The sequence below is a fragment of the Mandrillus leucophaeus genome, unplaced genomic scaffold, assembly GCF_000951045.1.
Source record: "Mandrillus leucophaeus isolate KB7577 unplaced genomic scaffold, Mleu.le_1.0 Scaffold56, whole genome shotgun sequence".
NCBI lineage: Eukaryota > Metazoa > Chordata > Mammalia > Primates > Cercopithecidae > Mandrillus > Mandrillus leucophaeus.
Genome location: NW_012106030.1, coordinates 3,605,831 through 3,626,904, shown reverse-complemented (window position 1 = coordinate 3,626,904; position 21,074 = coordinate 3,605,831). Strand labels below are relative to the sequence as shown.

The 21,074-nt window shown below is 43.6% G+C and overlaps 1 long non-coding RNA gene across 2 annotated transcripts in view; it reads right to left on the bottom strand.

The window, feature by feature from the left end:
- LOC105552489 overlaps positions 1–9,012 on the bottom strand; it is a 562,990-nt gene extending 553,978 nt beyond the window's left edge. For both annotated transcript variants that reach the window (XR_001008022.1, XR_001008021.1), the window contains exons 1-2: positions 8,781–9,012; positions 6,543–6,795 (exon numbers count right to left, since the gene is read on the bottom strand). This is a non-coding gene — a long non-coding RNA (uncharacterized LOC105552489). The remainder of the gene's footprint in view (positions 1–6,542; positions 6,796–8,780) is intronic.
- Between the last annotated feature and the right edge of the window lie 12,062 nt (positions 9,013–21,074).

Genomic DNA, 21,074 nt, shown 5'->3' with positions numbered 1-21,074 from the left:
AAATATTCGGCCGGGCAAGGTGGCTCGATTCTAGATTGTGAATCTAGAAATCCTACTTGGTCCATTTTTTTTCTCATTCATTCTTTTAAGTAATACTTATTTGGTACTTTCTGTGTGCATGTGCCAGGCATTGTTTTAACCATCAAGGAGACAGAAAAGAACAAAATTAATTCAAGTCCCTGCAGGCTTACAGCTTTTACTAGGGATGGTAAAATATATGTTTTAAAGGAGCAACTATTAACACTATTGAGAAGAATAAAGCAGAAAGGAGAAGATTTTTTCTCAAAAAGAAAGAAAGAAAGAAAAAAAAAATCCTTTTTTAATTGTAATGTGAACTAGCACTTGTCACTCAGCCTAGCTCCCATCTACTCCCCTGCAGGGTCAGTAGGTATGAAATGGCTGGAACATCCCAAACATATTCCAGATTCCATATTGGTTCATCCCTCCATGTTTCTGTACACCACGGTTTCCAAGCCTAAGACGTTCCTTTCTTTGACTGTCTCAAAATGCTACGTATCTTTTAAATCCCAACTCAAGAAAGTCTTCCCTTACCCAATAAACAATCACTCCCTCCTCTACTTTAATTCTATGCTTTGTATACACCACCATTATCACCTCTATCAAATAATATTGGAATTGATTTCATTACTGCTATCTCCCCTACTGTGAAAGGCAAAGGGTTTCAAGTTAAAAGGCAGTTCTACCTTATATGTGTGCGACTCTGTATAAGTCATGTTACTTCTGAGTCTTGATTTCTTCTTCTGTAAGGTAAACACAGATATTATCCCATCTCCCTTAGACTACTAAGGAGGCTTAAGTAAGATAATATATGTGAAAGTATTTTTATCAATTATAAAGTACTGACAAATTTTAGTTTGAATAGATGGGATTTTTTAAAGGTATTTAATGGACCACACGATTTAGGAAAAAGATGTGATCTCTCCATTCTGTTGAAACTGCTCTAGTGAAGACTCCCAGTGAGCACTGACCTCCAAAATGCCTAAACCCACAGATCTATTCTCAGTTCTCATCTTCATCCTTCAGGAACACTTGACACAGATGGTCTTGCCTTCCTCCTGGAAACACTTCCTTCCCTGGGCTTTCACCCCAGCGGCACTCCCTTTTCATTATTACTGCTTCCTGCCCACTTCTAAATCTGGAAGACCTTAAAGCTCAGTACCTAGACCTCTTGTCTTTCTATACTCACTCCTAGGTAATCCCAGCCAGTCTCCTGGCTTTAAATAGCATTTAATTTCTTACAACTCACAAATCTGTCTCTACACTTCTCTGAAAACCAGACCTGTTTACCAAATTGCCTGAATGCCTAAAAAGTATCTTAATTTTGGCCAGGTGCGGTGGCTCATGCCTGTAATCCCAGCACTTTGGGAGGCTAAGTCGGGCGGATCACCTAAGGTCAGGAGTTCAAGACCAGCCTGTTCAACATGGTGAAAACCCATCTCTAATAACAAAGAAAAATTAGCCAGGCTTGGTGGCAGGTGCCTGTAATCCCAGCTACACAGGAGACTGAGGCAGGAGAATCACTGGAACCTGGGAGGCAGAGGTTGCAGTGAACCAAGATGGTGCCACTGCACTCCAGCCTGGGCAACAGAGCGAGACTCCATCTCAAAAAAAAAAAAAAAAAATTTTTAATTGCATCCAAACTGAACTCCTGGTATCCTATGCCCCAAGCCTGATTCTCGTCTCAATTATTAGCTATCTGGTCCTTCTGGAAGTTCAGGACAAAAATCTCAGACTCATACTCCACTCCTCTCTTTGTCTCATACTTCCCATCCAACCCACCAGAAAAACTTTAATACCAAAATATATTCAGACTTCAACTCCTTTTCACTACCTCTATATTACTTTTACCCTGTTACCAAGTCAATATCACCTCTCATTGGGATAAGCGAAACAGCTTCCTAAATGGTGTCCCTGTTTCTGCCCCTGCCCACGCCTTTCACCTGGTCTCAACCCACCAGCCAGAGTTATCCTGTTACAGCAGAGCATTCATCCTTCAAAACATTTCAATAACATCCCACATCCCTCGGTATAAAATCCTAAGCCTTTACCATGGCCTTCAAGGCTCCTTGGCACCTACCCACCATATTCCTCTTTCCTCTCCTACCACTGTCCCCATTGCTCACTCTACTCCAGCCACTGCACCCTCCTTGCTTTCTCTGAATACATCAGACACTTGTCGTTTCCTCTGCCTGCACGCTCTTCTCCTGAGCATCACGTAGGCCATTCCCTCACTTTCTTCAAATTCATCCTCACATGTCACCTTCTCCATAAGGTCATCCCCCACTATCCATCTGAAGTTTGCAACTCTCTCCCCTTCTACTCTTTATTCCTCCTTTCTGCTTTATTCTTCTCAATAGTAATAGTTGCTCCTTTTAAACATATATTTTACCGTCACTAGTAAAAGCTCTAAGCCTGCAGGGACTTGAATTAATTTTGTTCTTTTCTGTCTCCTTGATGGTTAAAACAATGCCTGGCACAAGCACACAGAAAGTACTAAATAAGTATTACTTAAAAGAATGAATAAGAAAAAAAAATGAACCAAGTAGGCGTTCTAGATTCATAAAAAACATACTTCTAAATACCTTTATCTTTAACAATAATGGGCAGAACTATAATCAAAGTTCTTAGAAATGGACGAAATTTTAAAATTAGCAAATTTGGCTGGGCACGGTGGCTCATGCCTGTAATCCCAGCACACTGGGAGACCAAGGTAGGTGGATCACAAGGTCAGGAGTTCAAAACCAGCCTGGCCACTATGGTGAAACCCTATCTCTACTAAAAATACAAAAAAATTAGCCAGGCCTGGTGGCAGGCACCTGTAGTCCTAGCTACTCCTACTCGGGAGGCTGAGGCAGGCGAATGGCTTGAACCTGGGAGGCGGAGGTTGCAGTGAGCTGAGATTGCGCCACTGCACTCCAGCCTGGGTAACAGAGTGAGGCTCCAACTCAAAAAAAAAAATCAGCAAATTTGAAGCCACAAAGGAGAAATCAAAGTAAATTTGGGAACACAAATAAGTACCAAAAGAAACTTATAGCAAATAAATGAGTAGAAATGGTTCTCAGAATACAACTAAATATGCACCTCCTTGACTTAATATAAAAGCCAAAGTTAAGGCCGGGCACAGTGGCTCACGCCTGTAATACCAGCAGTTTGGGAGGCCGAGGCGGGTAGATCACCTAAGGTAGGGGGTTTGAGACCAGCCTGACCAACATGGAGAAACCTCATCTCTACTAAAAACACAAAAATTAGCCTGGCATGGTGGTGCATGCCTGTAAGCCCAGCTACTCAGGAGGCTGAGGCAGGAAAATCACTTGAACCCGGAAGGCAGAGGTTGCGGTAAGCCGAGATGGCACCATTGCACTCCAGCCTGGGCAACAAAGCAAAACTCCGTCTCAAAAAAAAAAAAAAAGAAACAAAGTTAAATAAATGCTTTTGATGTACTTATGAGATGCTTAGCATGCATTATATTCATTATTTTTAGAAGGCATAGCTGAATATTTAGGTTTTCTTTCTGTGTAAGTTTATTGTGAACACCATGGTGGACTGTTCTAGGTTCAGTAATTCAAACTGATCCAAGTGAACGGGCAGTTTTAAATAACCAAGACTATAAAATCTGCTATCTATAGTAAAGTTTTTAAGTATATTTGGTTATCACTTCAAACATTAACAACATATAGACATTTTTAAATGAATGCATTATTTTAAACGCTGTAATTACAAAGTATTATATTAGTAGTTGCTATACTGATGATGCATAATCTGCTAATTAAAATGAATGCTTTCAACAAACAGAAAGTTTCGGAAACATATTTTAAAAAGGATCTTTTCCTATTTTAATACTGATTAATTCCATATTTTTATTCTTAACATTATTATATCTAGGCAAATATCTGCAAGTAAATTACAAATGAGAAGTAATACCTTAACATTCCTACCTGAAACTTCCTAAAGATAAAATGAATATACTCTTCCTTGAACTAAATAATCACTCAGAAGGCAATGCATATTGCTATATTACAGACCTAGAAAATGAAAATCCATGACTTGAGACTTCATTTCAAAATGAAATGCTATGCTTCTAAGTGCTATTTATATTAACTATAAGTTTTTTATTTAACTAAAGACCATTCTATAAAATTAGTAATAGAAAATGTGCTACAGTTCTTGATTTCCACATCAAGAAACCACTGAGTCATCACTTTATATTTTAGCTGAAAAGTGAATAAACACGAGTTTTTAAACCATATCTAAATCATTGATAGCACTGAAAATAGAGAATTTCAGTAAGCCAATTATAGAAAGCCACTATTATCTCAACCTACAGATATTTCAGTTAGAAAATGTAAGGGTCACATACTCCAAGGTGAGCCACGACCTTCAGAAATATACTCATGCAGAGTACGACTTAATGCATGCTTGTTGGAGTAAATTTATCTGCATTCAACTGGATATAAGATTTGAATTAAATATAGTTTTACAGAAAAACATTTAAACACATACAAAGTTCTGTCCAAATTGACTTTGAATATTTCAGTGAATATTTGGTTAATGTGGCTTGAAACTTGTAAGGCAGACAACAAAGGAAGTTGGAAGTATTAAAACATCACTAAGTCATTATGAAAGCAAGTAACAGTACTTCTTATTACGTTTACAGATGCCTAGCCCTGTTTTTTCCTACATCTGTGCTTTTTAAAAAAACATGACAACCCTATGAGATAAGTGTTAGGATACACACATTGCAAATGAGGATATTAGGAGCCACGAAAATCCAGTAACCTGGAGGAGGTATCATAGTTAGTAATTGCCTAGGCTATGATTCGAACTCAGGTCTGTTTTACTCCAAAGTCTCTTTCTAAATCTCTGATCTCAACTCTGGGTGGCCATTATAACAAATTCAAACATATTCACTTCAGATATTTGTAGGTAAAACCCTTGTCGGGAAATAATACTGTACTTTCCACCTCCAAAATAATATTCCAGCAGATAAACTTTTATTGAGAACGTTTAAGGAAATCTGAAATTTCCATACAGCACACTTAGTTGAGAGTATACTTGACAGAAATTTTAAGGCATGTTTCTTGAACTAATCCTATCTGAGCTAAGCAGTCAAACAAAATAATTGTAATTAATTCGCATTAAGTTTATCATGCCGAGGCCAGGCACATGGCTCACGCCTGTAATCCCAGCACTTTGGGAGGCCGAGGCAGGCAGATCACCTGAGGTCAGGAGTTTGAGACCAGCCTGGCCAACATGGCAAAACCCGGTTTCTACTAAAAGTATAAAAAGTAGCCAGGCATGGTGGTGGGCACCTGTAATCCCAGCTACTCAGGAGGCTGAGGCAGAAGAATTCCTTCAACCTGGGAGGCAGAGGTTGCAGTGAGCCGAGATTGCACCACTGCACTTCAGGCTGGGCAACAAGAGCGAGACTCCGTCTCAAAAGAAAAAAAAAAAGTTTATTATGCCGTTAACTCTGTTGTTCAATGATGTAAAAGAAACTTTACAAGAGAGGATGTATCTTATTTATAGAAGCAAGCAACAAATCATAGAATCTTAAAAGATTTGAAAAATCTTTTAAGTTATTTAACTTAACCTTCATTTTATTGGTAATAAACAGAAGCCCAGGAAGGTTAAGTAGCTTATTTATGTTTACACAACTAGAAAGAAGCAAATTGTAATGTTACTTTTTTACTCATAACGAGATAAAAATATTTCCAATTCCCAGTTAATTTATTTGACCAGACCACAGAAAGAAAGTTCTTACTTTCCATCGCAAACAGTCACTTAAACAAGGATTGTAAATACCGTATCAAAATTAACTTTTTATATTACCAACAGTAGTTATGTGAATTTTTAACTACTTTCTCATAGAGGTGAACAAAAACTAATTGTAAGACTTAAAAGAAGGAATAGAAGACTCTTATGACCACTATAAAAACTTGATGTATACCATAAAGATCAAACAAATTTACGGGCTCTGTTATTACAAACTCAAGGTTTTCATTTTGAGATAACTTATTACAAACTCAAGGTTTTCATTTTGAGTCAATTTTATATTGACTCTCAGTCGTTAGACATTTATTTTGGGCCATTTTTGGATTTTGTTTACCAAAATGAAGTGTCAAAATGAAGAAAAATAATGGTAACGCAAACCACATAAGCTCTGCTAACACAGGACTTAGAAATATCTACTGCGATATTTAAGAAGCAAATCAATCATAAAGTAGGATATTTGCCTACTGGATGCATCAACATTACAAAATTTCCTTAGTGACCATATAATCTGCATTCATTATGTGTGCTAATCTTGAAGAACACATGGTAAAATTAATAAAATTCCATCACAAGTACCCAAATCATCATCCTAAATAAGAAAGGATCTACAGAAAACAGTTTAAAACAAGGAAGTCCAAAGTCATAAATCACTCTGATCACACAGCCGCTCAAAATAACTAGTCAAATCTCTAGGTATAAACCCCAGACCAAAAATGAAGTCCTCATAGAGTATCTAAAAAGCAACATACCTTTTTTACGGTGGAGAATTCCCAGAGATCAAATTGTAATCCATATAGAAAAGGTATCACCAAAACTTCCAATGATTTAACTGTTAAGTAACTCCAGATGAATCCAGGAATGATTTGACCTTGTATTGGTACTTCCATATTGTTGGCTGATAGAAAGATCCAGTAAGAACAACGCAGAAGGAAGGAGGTCAGTGCTAGGAAGTACTCCAGCAAATGCATGATGCTTTATAGATGCTGATAATAGTAATTACACCTATACAATTGAAATTAATTAAAGTTAGCTTCCAAGTTATTCTGCCTCCTCACTTTCTAAAAGGAAGTAATTGTTGCAATAATATATTTCAGTCTTTGATACGAAAACTCAAAACTACGTAGTTCTAGCAGTTGAATCATTTCTAGGTACAAGTCTTCAATAGTAACTACTATATACAGAATCAAAAGTTGAAGAAGCTAAAAGACAATGTTTGGGTGTTTCCTCAAGTTATTGACAGTGCATGCAGTTTGATGTTTCAATTGTCTCGTCAAAAGTAAGTCCAAGGGAGTGAGGAAAGCCTCTAGCACTTGGGAATATACGAGAGAAGAAAGTGAAGAAGGTAATAAACTATCTTGGCATTAGAAATGATCTCACAAAACATACCTGAAGATAATAATCTTTAGGTTATTCTGCATGTAGAATTCCAAAAGCCTATTCTGCATATTCCTAATATTTATATATCACCTCAGATAGGGCATACATTTGCCCACTTTCAACAAATCCCCAACTTCAGTCTCCAAAATGCTTTTCCTTTTTTTTTTTTTGAGACAGAGCCTGGCTCTGTCAGCCAGGCTGGAGTGCAATGGCATGATCTCAGCTCATTGCAACCTCAGCCTCCTGGATTCAAGCGATTCTCCTGCCTCAGCCTCCCAAGTAGCCGGGACTACAGGCACGCACCGCTACGCCCAGCTAATTTTTGTATTGTTAGCAGAGAAGGGGTTTCGCCATGTTGGCCAGGCTGGTCTCGAACTCCTGACCTCAAGAGATCCACCCGTCTCGGCCTCCCAAAGTGCTGGGATTACAGTGAGCCACCGCGCCCGGCCCCCAAAATGCTTTTTCTACAAACCAATTGACAGTATGGGATAAACAACTCCTGTATAAAATGGAAAAGCGATGGCAGAAATTGTACCTAAACTGGCAATGTTTACTAGGTGTTGAGTGTTCCCCTCATTCGAGCATGACCCAACCTAGAAACATTCCGAAGTTAAGCTACTTAGGAAACAAAGTTAGGGCGTCTTCTTTAGCCTATGAAGACGGAGTGGTCTGCGCTGCCTCTTCACCCCGCAGAAGCACTAACAGCCATCCCTCTTTTGGGCGGGCGTGGCAGATAGAAACAAAAGGTTAAAACACAAAAGGCGGGGCGGAAGGCTGGGTCAGAGGAGCTTCTGGGGCTCACGTTCTGCTTTCTATTCAAACACGTTGAAATGGGGTTGGGGGCGGGGGTGATGGAAAGTGAGAGAGGTGAGGACGGATCCCAAGGATAGCCTGGGTTATTCCGGGTGGATCGTGAAATTGAAAGGGGCGAACGGGATGGTTCTAACTAGTGGTCCAGGCCCCATCCCCTCCATCCCTGCATCTCTGACAGTCTGGAACCTGTGGCTTCCTCCACCCCTCTCAGCCCCGAAGAAAACTTTCTGAACTCTTATCTGTTTGTTGTAAACCTCTCCTTGACCGCTAACACAAGGGTCCAATCCCCTCCAACCCAAACCTTCCTTCCTTCCATTGTTGCACCGTTTTTATATTGTGCGTGGTATCTACAGAGCGCTCTGCAGACAGCTAACTTATACAAACGACCCCCATATCCATATCGCTTTCTTTTGCATGACCAAAGTCAGGGTTAGGGTGGGGACGAGGCTGGACTTGCCCCTCTCAATTTCTGCATATTCATCCCTACAAGAGTGCAGCTGGAAGAAAGCGAGGCAATACTCCCTCACCCCACCCTTTTGATACCCTCCTCCCCATCCCCCCAGCCCCTCATATAAAGAAGCACATGAGATAAATGCCTACTTGGCTTTTGCCTATTAAAAATAAACAAATGAAACAATTGCGCGAGTTCTTTAAAGAACAAAAGGGAGGGGAATGGGGAAAGGAGGTACAATTTACCAGCCAAACTTTGCCACTGAGCTACTCCTCTGCCCTCCGAAGGGCGGGGAGCGGGGCGAGTTGAGGGGAGAGAGGTAAACAAGACAACAGTCCCCACTCACCTTCTTCCCCACTTCGTCGCACTTTTAAGGGACATTTCCCCCGCTGCAGTCCGCGAGGCGTTCGGACACTTTTTCCTGGCCTGACAGCAGAGAAAGTCGCGGCGGCAAAGTTGCGAGAGAGAGATACCCCGGCGTCCGGGGAGAGGGGAGGAAAGAGAGTTCATCAGAGTTCCCCCTTTTGTTCCAAGTCCCGGAGCAGACAAAGAGGCGGCGAGCGGCGGCAGGTTTCTCCCTCTCACCCCTTCTTCCTCTCTCCCTCCCCTCCCTCCCCGCCCCCTCCCTCTCCCCGCATCTCCCGCCCGACTCGGGAACCTCCGAGGCGAGCTGGGGCTGCTCGGTCCCCAGTTCATCGCAACTCTGCCCGGACCGTCTCCTCCCACTGCCTGGCTCGAAACTTTTCCCGGGAGATGCCAGCCCTGGCCCCCTCCGCACCGCGCACAAGTCTGGGGCGGTGGGCAGGGGATCTCCAAAATCATTGTTTCCCGGAGATGCACCTCTTTGTTTGCACTTTCCCTGCCAATCAATGTGAACCATTCACTTGGGCATCGAGTTTCTGCCCGTTTTTCGTCATCCCAAGAGACAAAATGCAAAGGGTAGGGGGTCAACCCTAGATAAAGGCGCTTACACAATCAGAGGTGGGGCGCAGGATAGGCTCTTCATCCTTCTTCGTCCTCTCGGATTCACCCTCCTCCACCCAACACACAGAACAACTCTAAGGGGCTCCAAGTGTTAGGAAATTCTCCTCACCGGCCCTTCCCCACCTACCCCCACCCACGCTGTCCCTCTGGAGAACCCTCTAATTGGCAGGACAAAGGCCAGCTCGGGGTTCGGCCGAGGCCTCCATCCATCCCTCGGGGCTACCTGTTGCTGTAGGCGCAGCGCAACTCGGTCCAGGGGCTCCAAGGAAGGATTCCCAGCTCCAGCATCGTGCCCACCTTCTCAGGCCCTGAACTTCCCCTAATCTCAAACTGCGAAGGCAAGGCTCTCAGGACGATCAGGCTCCCTCTGACCCTAGAGCCAGGCGCTGCTCACTCGTCCTCTTCCCTACACCATATCCTCGTGCTCACCCCAAAGATATGAGTCGGGGTCCCAGACCGCCTCCTCATCCTCTACCCCCTGCCGCGACACGTCCCGGCCAAGCATCCCCTCTTTCCTTCCCCTCCCCCACTGCCTTGTCCCGGACAAATCAGGTGTCTCGGACCAGGGACAGCTCCTGACCCTTCCCCAGGTTCTTTCCTGTCATCCTCAACCTCTAGAATTGGGATCCCATCCAAATGGTCCCCCACCCCTCGACCCTGATCCCAACTTCGGGCCACAGCATTGGCTCGCTGAGTGACTCAGAGCAGCACTCGTTTTCCTTCTAGGTTCACTAGAATTGAAGAAAAAGAAAGCAGGGAGGCGGGGGAAATGGGAGAGAGTGGGGGCCCGCATGGGGAAGCAATTTCTAGGGCAAAAGAAAAAAACATTCCCATGCCAACACCCACCCTCTAGATGGTATCCAGCCTGTCGCGCACCTTTGCTTCCACCCTCTTTCCTTTCTCCCCATCCCAGACTTGGGATCTTTTCGGGTTGATGAAGTTTGGGGGTAGAGGGATGAGGCAGACGGAAGCTTGGGGACCTGGGGGCTATGTCCTGGGTAGGCTTGCGGGGGGAGGGGCATTCAGGGAAGGGCTCCCGCTGGGTCCGGAATGTCGTGGCGGTAGGTCCCTGCACCCGCCCAGCGACTCCTTGCCAAGGTCTCTCCTCCAGAGCAGAACAAAGACGCCGCGAGGAGAGCTTCTGTCCTCGCCTCCCCCGCCCAGCGCTTCACTCGCACCAGCCCACGCCGCTCTCGGAAACTTTACAGCCAACTTCCCCTAGAGTTCGTGCGCGCGGCGAAGGGGGCCAGAAGGAGAAACCGGGACAATTGCATCCCGGGACCAGAGATGCCCTCTTCCCCGTCCCCTCCCGGACAGGGAGCACCACCTCTTGCGCCGCCCGTCCCGGTCCGCGAGCTGGGCGACCCCCGGTGCCAGGGCGAGCGGAGCACGCGCTTTCCCCAGCTCCTTAAGGGAATGATGTTTCTTGAGTTTGGACGCGTACAGTGCTGGGCAGTGGGGTCAGAGGAAAGAGGTGGCCAAGAGATAAAGAAGCGGCCGCCGGCAACGCGCAGGGCCGCGGCTCTGGCCGCTAAGTGAGGCCCAGGGCGCAGGAAGCGCACGGGTGTGAGCCGCGCCCGTCGGGCCGGGTTCCTGCGCGTCCCGTTCCGCCCTCGGATCCCAGGGAGCAGCCGTGAGGCAGGACTCAGGGCCCGCCCGGGCGGGCCTCCTGGAGCGTCGGCCTCCTCACCTGCAGGGAGCCTCGTCACCTGCGCCGTCGCCTCGCGGAGCCCTGGGTCTCTCGGGCAGTCAGTCGGCTACTGGAAGCTCAGGAACCTCATCTTAGGCGAGGAATCTTGAACGCACCACAACCAACCACAAAGAGAAAACAGCCCCCACCCACTCCTGTCTGGCACATTTTCCTCTTTGTTTAATTATGTTGACTTCCAGAATTCTCTTTTTAGGAGAAGCCTACCCTCCCCGAGACAAAACCTTTCCTTCTCTTATCCTCAGGGATCTGCGTGGAAAATAATGAAAAGTCAGTACTTTGAGACAATTCCATTCTGCTGCCTCTCGAAAATCCAGGTTATAGGGTAAATCAACCAAGATAGGGTTTTTGACTTCGAAATAACACCCAATACTCCATTTACTAATCAGAGCTATTAAAGCATTACCGATCCTTTGAAAATGTTTACCGTTTGTTTCTCTCTTTTTTCAGGGAATGAAGAATAAGGGTCATTTGCTAGGTGCAAAAGTCAATATGGCCTTAAGAAGGCTTTCTTCCTGCTGCCTGTCTTTATGAAATATTGCTCTCAGAGCTGTTTGAAGTATCTCTCTTTCCCAACCTGCTTGCGAACTAACTGATTTCTTCCTGGAATCTTGGTCTTCAACCGATCAGAGCTCCATCTCTGTAATAAAGCCGGCTGCTGGGACAATGTATGAGCTGTAGACTCCTACCTTTTAAAGCATACCATCTTTTTCTCAGATGTCACCAGAGCTTTAATATCTTTTTAAAGAGTTAATTAACATCATCTAGGCTCAAAGATGGATATAGCAGAGCATATAAGCCAGGTATCTTTTCTGTACTAACAGGGTTGGGGCTCCAACAGTATGTCATGGGCTTCCTACCGGCAGGCCAATGGCATCTTACTCTTCCCTCTCTGCTTCCCCATTCAAGGGCTTCCTCTGGCTGCCAGGCCCCACTTTGCCAGTGCAGAGGGGCAGGCCAGAGGAGCTAAGCAGTTAATTCCTCTCAGAGCAGCCCTCAACCAATCAAAGATTGGTTTTGAGGCCAGGCATGGTGGCTCACAACTGTAATCCCAACACTTTACAAGGTAGGTGGATCATTTGAGGGCAGGAGTTCGAGACCAGCCTGGCCCACATGGTGAAACCTTGTATCTACTAAAAAATACAAAAATTAGTGGGGCGTGGTGGTATATGCCTGTAAATCCAGCTACTCAAGAGGCTGAGACAGGAGAATTGCTTGAACCCATGAGGTGGTGATTGCAGTGAGCCTAGATAGTGCCACTGCACTCCAGACTGGGCAGCAAACTAACACAACCTCTCAAAAAAGAAAGAAAAAAAAAAGGTGTTGACATAAAAATACTCCAGCTTCCCACTGAGCTTAGGACTACGGTAAATTGTACTCTAGTCTCCCAAAGGTGCCCAACTTTTGAGGTTCAGGTACACACAGCAGTAACCTCCCCTTTAGGGAACAGTGTTACCTGCCTGCTATCCTTCCTTCCTTCCTGGTTTCCCTACTTATTTCCTTACTCTCTTCCCCACCAATGCTTTCCAGGATCACATCCCAAATAGATTACAATACTTGCCCTCAAATCCTACCCTTTGGGTCAGTTTCTGGGGAAACACAACCTAAGAAACCTCTTATATATGTTCCTCCTAAAGGGAGGACTCTGTTCTATTTGGAGAATGAAGTTACGATACCCGATTTTCTCTAAAAAAGACGTTATTCCAGTAATGAGAAATGTTTTGAGTTAACTAGTTCATTTTCTATGAAATAGTTTAAAATTAGATAGCATACTAATATGAAAGAAATATATTAAGTAGCAATAAGTAGGATCATACGTCATATGTGAAAGTTTTGCACATAGAGTCATTAGATAAACAGAAAGAAGCTCCATAAGTCTAATGCTGGCAATCAGCAATGCAACAGGAATACCGTTAGAATCACACTGTTGAAAAAATTAGTCAGAAGTAACATAGCTTTTGATTGAATCCCCCACGAGAGTGAAGAAGTATGATAAACATTTCCCATACTATATGACCAGTGAGAGATCCCACAGTGTCTTTCTGCAAACTTCTTATAGCATTAATTGGCCAACTACTTAATGCAACATTTTTTCTTTCTTTCTTTCTTTTTTTTTTTTTTTGGCGACAGAGTCTTACTCTGTCGCCCAGGCTGGAGTGCAGTGGTGCCATCTTGGCTCACTGCAAGCTCCGCTTCCTGAATTCAAGCAATTCTCCTGCCTCAGCCTCCTGAGTAGCTGGGATTACAGGCGTGCAGCATCACGCCCAGCTAATTTTTGTGTTTTTATTAGAGATGGGGTTTCACCATGTTGGTCAGGCTGGTCTCGAATTCCTGACCTCAGGTGATCCACCCGCCTCAGCCTCCCAAAGTGTCGTGATTACAGGCGTGAGCCACCTCGCCCGGCCGCAACATTTTTTCATAGGTGTGAAATGATATATTAAATATCCTCTTAGCCACCATTACGAATAGGTCATCAACTGTTCACATAATTATAGGCGCCTAATGCTGCTCCTAGCTCCAGAATTTTCTTTCTTAGGTTGCTTTCACCTCTGTTTTTCTGAAGTTAACACTGTAGTAGTCATTAGTGCTATTCAGCAAATTTTTATCTCTTTCTGGCTACATGGTAGAATGCAATTCCCTGCCTACCCTGGGTCAGATGTGGCCACATGATTTGTCCTGGCCAATGAAATGCGAGCATGAACTATGTTTGTCTCTTCCAGGTGGAAACTTTAAGATTTTGGTGTATGATTTTGACATGCCCCTTTTCCATCCGCTACAGTGCTGGATAGGGATGCTGATTTAGCCTGGGTACCAAACTGAGTACCCACCAGTCAACCCTCAGTGATCATTTAGTGTGAACAAAAAAATGAAATTTTCTTATTACAAACCACTGAAATTTTAGGGTTGTTTGTAATTGTAGCCTAACCTGGTTGATTCTCACTTGTTCAGACACTCTCAGTCATTTATCTTTGCCAAGTTACATGTATGGTTTCCTTATGGGTTTTAGATCTTGGAAAGTTTACTCAGAAGCCCACATGAACTTCCCACAGTATTCTCTAGGATTTCAAGTTTCATGGTACTGTGCAGGGTAAATTGTTTTCTTTATGAAATATTAGTTTATCTTGTTAAAAAAGACTACCAACCAATTAATAAGAAAGGAGTGAGGTCGGGTGTAGTGGCTCATGCATGTAATCCCAGCATTTTGGGAGGCTGAGGAGGCAAATCACTTGAGCTAAAATGTTCAAGACCATCCTGGCCAACATGACAAAACCAGTCTCTATTAAAAATATAAACATTTTTAATTTTTACTAAAAATACTCTACTAAAAATATAATATATATACATCTCTACCAAAAATATAAAAATTAGCCAGGCGTGGTGGTATGCACCTGCAATCCCAGCTACTCAGGAGGCTGAGGCAGGAGAATCGCTTGAACCTGGGAGGCGGAGGTTGCAGTGAGCCAAGGTTGCACCATTGCACTCCAGCCTGGGCAAGAGTGAGACTCCGTCTTAAAATAAATAAATAAATAAATGTGAGACTCCATCTCAAAATAAATAAATACAAAAATTATCTGGGCGTGGTGGCACACACCTGTAATCCCAGCTACTAAGGAGGCTGAGGCCTGAGAATTGCTTGAACCCAGGAGGTGGAGGTTGCAGTGAGCTGAGATCGCACTACTGCACTACAGCCTGGAGGACTGAATGAAATTGTGTCTCAAAAAAAAAACCAAAAAACGAAGGAAAGAAAAAGAAAAAAGAAACAGGCCGGGCATGGTGGCTTATGTCTGTAATCTCAGCACTTTGGGAGGCCGAGGCAAGCAGATCATGAGGTCAGGAGTTCGAGACGAGCCTGGCCAACATAATGAGGCCCTGTCTCTACTAAAAACACTAAAATTAGCCGGATGTGGTGGCACGCGCCTGTAGTCCCAGCTATTCAGGAGGCTGCGGCAGGAGAATCGCTTGAATCCAGGAGGCAGGGGTTGCAGTGAGCCGAGATCACACCATTGCACTCCAGTCTGAGTGACGAGAGTAAGACTCCATCCCAAAAAAAAAAAAAAAAATCATAAAAACAAAAAACAAAAATTAAGAAGAAAGAAAGAAAGGGGTAGGATTTTTCAGACTTTGGTATATTTCGTTTTTGTATCTGTCCACAGAGATAATCAACTCTCCTCAGTCTTTATGGTTGGCTTACCAATTTTCAGGGCTTTTTTGACTAGCACTGGGAACTCAGCAAGTCTTCATCCCACTTTGTTTTAAACTATATTTCTTTAGACAAGTCATTGGTTTTATTTACCTGCTGAAACTGAGAAGTAATTACCTACTTCATAGGGTTGTTATGAGGATTAAATGAGATACTTAACTAAAGTGCTTAATCTAGAAGTGACATACAGTAACAGCTACCATTGAGTTTCAGATACTCCGCGGCTTGCCTAACAATTTTCCTGCAGTCAGAAACATTACTGAGGAGAGCTGCCTGTTCTGAAATGTTTTTCATTTTCTTGGTTCCAAGCAATGATGATTTTATTGCAAAAATATTTTTAAGAATAATGAACAGTCCATCTTTTTCCTTTCTCAAAAGGTATCTAGAAGACTGAAATTCTGTTTTTTTCTAAGCCCTACAGATTGTTGGTTTTTCCTTGTACACTGGTTGTTTTTACTATATTCTTCTAATTACTTTCATTTCTTAGGGTAAAATCTAAGCTTCATAGCATACCGAGGCCCTCCCGCTACGACTTTCTCTTTACCCCTCCCTCAATCTTTAATTTCCATCAATCTCTGACTCACACTGCACTCTGATAATGCTAAACTGCTTGTAGCAATACTGTGGCAGGCCTACGTGCTTTTACTCACATTATTCTCTCTGATGACATTTATCCTACCTTTCTCCTGTTTCTAATTCTTATTCACCTTTCAGATCCTTTTAAGCTCTCATTTCCTAAGGGAAGCCTTTCTAGAACCCCCCAAGTTAGACTAAGTGTCCCTCCTCGGTGGTCACATTGCAGATCTCTATCCTCTCAGGAGATAGAATTTTTTATTAAGAGTGTGAATTTTTCAGTCACCTGCTTGGTGTGCAGAACCTGACTTGCTTTGTGCTTATGATCAGATTACTTCGCTTTTTTTTCTTCTTTTATGAGACAGAGTCTTGCTCTGTCACCCAGGCTGGAGTGCAGTGGTGCAATCTCGGTTCACTGCAACCTCCACCTCCCGGTTCAAGCGATTCTCATTCATGCCTCAGCCTCCCAAGCAGCTGAGATGACAGGCATGTGCCACCACACCCAGCAATTTTTTTTTTTTTTTTTTTTTTTTTTTTTTTTTAGAGTTAGGATTTCACCATGTTGGCCAGGCTGGTCTCCAACTCCTGTCCTCAAGTGATCCACCTGCCTCAGTCTCCCAAAGTGTTGAGATTACAGGTGTGAGCTACCGCACCTGGCCTACTTCAGCATTTTTTTTTTTTTTTTTTTTTTGAGACGGAGTCTCGCTCTGTCGCCCAGGCTGGAGTGCAGTGGCCGGATCTCAGCTCACTGCAAGCTCCGCCTCCCGGCTTCCCGCCATTCTCCTGCCTCAGCCTCCCGAGTAGCTGGGACTACAGGCGCCCGCCACCTTGCCCGGCTAATTTTTTTGTATTTGTATTTTTAGTAGAGACGGGGTTTCACCGTGTTAGCCATGATGGTCTCAATCTCCTGACCTTGTGATCCGCCCGCCTCGGCCTCCCAAAGTGCTGGGATTACAGGCTTGAGCCACCGCGCCCGGCCTACTTCAGCATTTTGAACCTCTGTTACCATGTGTAAAACAACATATCACCACCTGCATCGCAAGACTGTAAAGATAAAATGTCATCCAAAATGTAAAGTGCTTACCAGATAAACCTGACAAGTAAAAACAGCTGACATTTATTGAGTTCTATCGTTTAGAAAGAAAGTTAAAGCAGTGAGATAGTAGATGGTAAATTTCCTTTTGATTCTCAGCTTTTCTTCTCAGCTATAAAGGTCTGAAACTTCCATAAATGATCTTCCTTAAGGATGATGGGCATTGAAAATAAAAGCTACACAAATTCTCAAGAGACCGCTGATCTACATAAGTTACACCAGAAACTAGACTTCCGAATCAGCAGCACTACTTTTTTTCTTTTTTCCTTTTTTTTTTTTTCGTTTGAGACAGGGTCTTGCTCTGTTGCCCAGGCTGGAGTGCAGTGGTGTGATCTCAGCTCACTGTAGACTTGACCTCCCAGGCTAAAGCAATCCTCCCACCTCAGCCTCCTGAGTAGCTGGGACTATAGGCGAGTGCCACCATGCCCAGCCAGTTTTTTTTGTATTTTTTGTAGAGACAGGGTTTCACCATATTGCCCAGGCTGGTTTTGAACTCCTGAGCTCAAGCGATGTGCCCAACTCGGCCTCCCAAAGTGCTGGGATTACAAGCATGAGCCACCACGCCCAGCCAATATCTTTCAAATATAGATTGAAATATTTCTTCCTACAGATGTTTATTTCCTTTCCTCCCCAGCACCTTTGCAGTCTTGCTTTTGCACTCCTAGATCCTATCAGATAACTGTCCTAACATTCATGCTGTTATAATATACACTTCATGTGGAATCAGTTTTCTATCCATTATAGAGCTTTCTCTGAAACCTTGGCATTAGTTAGATGAATGGGTGGTACCTTTTTCAGTAAAAAGTACATCACAGCTTCTGATTACAAACTCACGTTCTTGGATGATCACCCTATGTAGATACAAAGCAGTCTTCAGGCTAACATGATTATGCAGGAGAAATATTTTTAACTTCCTGGGAGAAAAAAAGATCCTGATCCTATTCTAATGATGCTAAATGGCATTATTTGGGGGTTCCACTCCTGGCTTTCTGTTGCATAACGTTTATCCCTTATGCCTGACTTAGATAGTCTTTACCCCAAAGGCAGTAGAATTGAATGGAAATACTCTTACCTGTTTTCTTTTGATTCTGCATCATATTTGTGCTCCAAAATTCACGTAACTTTGCCATGACTTTTTATTTTTCCTATGGAAATACTTATTTGAGATGATAACAGCCTTAAACAAGAATAGAACTGGTGAATATTTTGTTTTGTAGAGAGAGGTATTATTAGACTTTCTCCTCTGGGCTAAAACAAAACACAAAAAGCTCAAGGTTATCCTAGGCATAAAAGCTTCTCAGAGAGGCATTTTTATTATAGCTTTGACTTACTCAATCTGGGAAGCCTATCACCAATAGACACAACTGAGGAGCATAAGGGATAAACAAGGTGGCTTTTCCCCCAGCTACCTGCTTTCTATCCCGTGCTTTCTAATGTATTGCCCTGTGTATGGATGATTACACTGATCACACTTTCTCTACCTATTTGGAATAGGCAATCTTGTACATTTGCATGGGTTATTGCCTGCTCTATATACTCAAGTTTTGATATTTACTTTTCCTTCTGGTTTATGTAAATCTCATATGAGGTTTCCTTCAGTTTTGTAGTAGTTTTTTCTCTCTTTATTTGTTACATTTGCTTTTTATTTGCTGGCAAGCTGAGTCCTCAGAAAAAGAGCTGGAAACAAACCCCTGAATTCAGAGCACAGGCGGGGACTCTGATAACAGACCTTCCCAGCCTGGCTCACAGGTGGTCAGATCTTCATCTTTGGGGAATACACAAGGGACATCATCCTATTTAAACTAGGGCAAAGAGGCAACCATTTGTCTTCTCCTTCAGAGCCAGCAATTTTTCCATGTAATAAATGACTTCATTCTGCAGCTGGAATTACAGAGGTTAAATTTGCAGCTAAGTATAATCCTTTACCTGTTACAGCAGCTTCCAGAGGCTTCTCTCATTTATTAGCAAAAAATATCACTTTGAGTCAACAATAGAAGTGGGTATGTGCTCAGACAAAATTGTTAAGAATGTGGGTGAGAGCCTGATATGGAAAAATATAAATTATTAATCCAAAAGTATTTCTATAGTCTTTCTCCTAACTTGCTTTATTGATTTATTCCTTTATTTATTTATGTTGAGATGTAGTCTCGCTCTGTCACCCAGGCTGGAGTACAGTGGCGTGATCTCAGCCCACTGTAACCTCTGCCTCCCAGGTTCAAGTGATTCTCGTGCTTCAGCCTCCCACATAGCTCGGATTACAAGCGTGCACTACTATGCCCAACTAATTTTTGTATTTTTAATAGAGATGGGGTTTCGCCATGTTGGCCAGGCTGGTCTTGAACTCCTGAATTCAAGTGATCTGCCCGCCTTGGCCTCCCAAAGTGCTGGGATTATAAGCGTGAGCCACCACACCCAGCCTCTCCCGGCTTTAAAATGAAGTAATAAGACAATTAGCAAGAATTTTTGGTGTCTCAATGTACAGTTTCTCTCCAAGAACAATCCTTGTTCCTTTTCTCTTCTTATTCTTCACCTGTCTATCCAAGCCAGTTGCATCCAGTGTGGCCCTGAGTGCTGATGACTCCCGTCTCTGTACCTCCAGCCCAAGTTATTCTTTCTTGAAACAAACACTTATAACTGCAACTACCCACTCCATGTTTCCAGCACATGTCTCACAGATATCGCACACTTAACATATCTTAAACGGATCTTGTCAGCAATTTTTCTTTTCTTTTTTTTTTTTTGAGACTGAGTCTCACTCTGTCACCCAGGCCCAGGCTGGAGTGCAATAGCGCAATCTCGGCTCACTGCAACCTCCGCCTCCTGGTTTCAAGCAATTCTCATTGCCTCAGCCTACCAGGTAGCTGGGATTACAGCCAGCTAATTTTTGTATTTTTAGTAGAGACAAGGGTTTCACCAGGTTGTCCAGGATGGTCTCAAATCCCTGACCTCAAGTGATCCGCCCACCTCAGCCTCCCAAAGTGCTGGGATTACAGGCATGAGCCACTTCCCCTGGCCAGCATTTTTCCAACATCAGAAAGCCTCCCCCACAATCTTTATTCTTCTTAGCAGTACTACCATCTAACCTGTAAGAGAACAAAACATGTGGGAGCTACCCTGTGCTCTCCACTCTCCCCTCCCTGCCCTGGCCATTGCCTACATCAGCAAAGAATCCTCCCTTTCATTGCATTTCCTTAGCATCGCTGACATCCTTCCCCACCTACCCTCTAACTACTTAGTTCAGGCCCTCATCCTCTTTTACCTAAACAATTGTAATGGTCTCTGGACTGAATGTTTGTGTACCCCCCAAGTTCATATGTTGAAGCCTGTATTAGGGTTCTTCAGAAGGACAGAACGAATAGGATAGATGTATATATGAAAGCTTGGTAGGAGTTATTATGAAATTATTTTAGGCAGATAGAGAGGAAAAGCAGTCCTTGTAAAGTTTTCGTTTTTAAAGCTGCTCCCGAAACGTTTCTTGTCTAGCTGGAAAGTCCGGGCTCTTAGAGCCAGGCCAGCAACCTTTGATATGCAAATGTAGGCCATTAGAAACTGGGTCCACCCAAACATGGCGATTCTTGCAGCCTCCTTGCCCTTGCCCGGACATGTGCCTGGCAACATGGCCACCCCCAGGTTTCCCCACGTGTGCAAAACATCATGGCTCCCTGCATTTGCATATTAACAGAATAGGGTGGGAGGGCCGGTTTTTTCGCTGGCTACCTGAATGACATGCCTGGTCAAAGCAATCCCCTGAGCCCCATGCAAGTCAAACATCGCCTCCTCCAGCCTCTTCATATACCTGACTGGTATCCATGGCACACAGGGTCTCCTCTCTCTGCTTTGGAGCCCCCCTTCCTCTGTTTGTGTATAGTGGAGCTTCTTCCATCTTCTCCCTTCCTTCTTGCCTATTAAACTCTCTGCTCCTTAAAACCACTCCACGTGTGTCCGTGTCATTTTATCTAATCCGACTCAAGACGAAGAACCCTGGTGTTCCTCCACTCATTGGAGTCGAATCAAAAGGGTTTTTATTAAGGAGAATTGACTCACCATCACAGAGTGAAGGAGTCCCACAATAGGCCATCTG